We start from the raw sequence: 1886 nt of genomic DNA, 5'->3' as shown, positions 1-1886 counted from the left end.
GAAAACCTTTTTTTTTTTTTCCCTACAACTGGCTACCTTCCAGCTCAGGCACCATCTAAAGCCCCAGGCTGGGTTAGGTGCTCTGGGATACCCCCTGCCCCACATTTTACCTGAATCCACAGTATAATAATCAGCCAAAAACTGGTTAGTCTCTCCTACTAGACTGTAAGCCCTTTGAGGGCAGGAGCTGTGTCTTATTCATCTGTGTTCCTGGTGCAGAGCCTGGCTCGCCATTGGTGCTGAATAAAGTGTGTTGATCTGAAATGCCCTGTGCTGCCATTGTTCCCCCAGCATCACCGACTGACTGAGGTTCCCAGACTTGGCTGATACCCTTGGGGTTAAACTTGGCCTCCTCCCACACTGAGACCTGTGCTCCTCACTTCCCTGGGCCCAGAAGGTATAGTTGCCTTCTGACTTCTTCTGGGGCCCCAGGAGGATTCCAGCCAGGTCCAGATGTACCCTTGTGGGAGGTGGGTCGGAGGTGCTGGGGCAGCCTTACACCCACATACTCCATCTTCCTTCCCCAACCCAATTAGACCAATGTAGACATCAGCTTCCCCTTGCCAGAGCCGGCAGACCTGCTGATGTGTTGATCCTGCAGCCAGCAGCCTATTAAGACCAGAAATGAGTGTGACAAATGCGATTGCTGTGGTGGCCATACTTAGTGCCCCCTCTCCCAGAGCTGCTCATACTTCAGAGCAGCTCATTAACTCACTGCAAACCCGCGAGAGGCAAAGGCTGGTAAGGTGGTGGCAGGCTGTGGGGTGAGGGCCAGGGCAGGATGAGAATGGCAGAGGGCAGCCGCTTCTCCGGTTTGAGACCTGGCAAGAGCGGGTAAGGGAGGAAAGGTATGGACTCCTCCCAGTGCCCTGTTACCCTAGTCACTGAGAAGATGGCGCTTCGTGAAGGTGTGACATGCCGGACGCTGCTGGATGTATGACACCCGGAGGTAACAGCATTGATTATTCTGAGGGATGATCTTATTCATGTCAGAGCCAGGCTTCCGAGCTCTGCCCGCTGTGTCCCTGGGCCTGCCTGGAAGGGGCAGCAGACTTGGCACCGCTCTGGCCCCCTGGGCTTTGTCTCCTACTTATGTGACCTCTTAACTTCATGATGCTTATGTCAGAGAACAGCGAAAGCCCTTTGCAAACTATAAAGTTCCAGAGTTATTTTCCTCCCTGACCTAGTCTACTGAGTTGGATGCCAGAATGTCAGAGGATGGCCAGCCTGTTAAGGTGTGGAGAAAATGCCATCCCGTCCTCCCCTTGCCCAGGTCCTGCTACAGCTCCCACTCACCTCCTCTTGCCTCCCTCCCCACGGCCTCCCTTTCCCAGGCTTGGTGGCCCAAGACGGCCTTACAAGAATCCTACTTCCCCTGGGGCGTCGTTTCATGTCTAGGTCGCTCGGGAGCCCCTTGGATACAGCAGGAGCCAGGACCCCGGGAGCCTCGGCCCCGCGCCCGGGCGGGCGGTCTCCCCTCCGGCCGGCAGGTGGCAGCACCCACCCAGGTTGGGGTCGAGCCTCGGCGGCAGGTGCTCGCCGAGCGGTTACTAACTTTCTCCCGGTGGCGTTTCCGCCTCTCCTACGGTGCTGCGGCGGCGTCAGATCCCCCCCCCCCCCCCCCCCCCCCCCCCCCCCCCCCCCCCCCCCCCCCCCCCCCCCCCCCCCCCCCCCCCCCCCCCCCCCCCCCCCCCCCCCCCCCCCCCCCCCCCCCCCCCCCCCCCCCCCCCCCCCCCCCCCCCCCCCCCCCCCCCCAGCCGCGGAGGCGCGGGCGCTAGGCCCCGGCGCGGGCGCTAATTAACAAGCCGTGCGGCTCGCTGCGTCCTCTTTGCTGGCGCCGCGCGGCGGACGGATGTGTCCCCATTCCACTCCGTGCGAGGGCGACC

The sequence above is a fragment of the Lipotes vexillifer genome, unplaced genomic scaffold (assembly GCF_000442215.2).
Source record: "Lipotes vexillifer unplaced genomic scaffold, Lipotes_vexillifer_v1.1 scaffold1639, whole genome shotgun sequence".
Taxonomy (NCBI): Eukaryota; Metazoa; Chordata; class Mammalia; order Artiodactyla; family Lipotidae; genus Lipotes; species Lipotes vexillifer.
The sequence above is the reverse complement of the archived record's forward strand: the minus strand, read 5'-3'. Positions refer to the sequence as shown.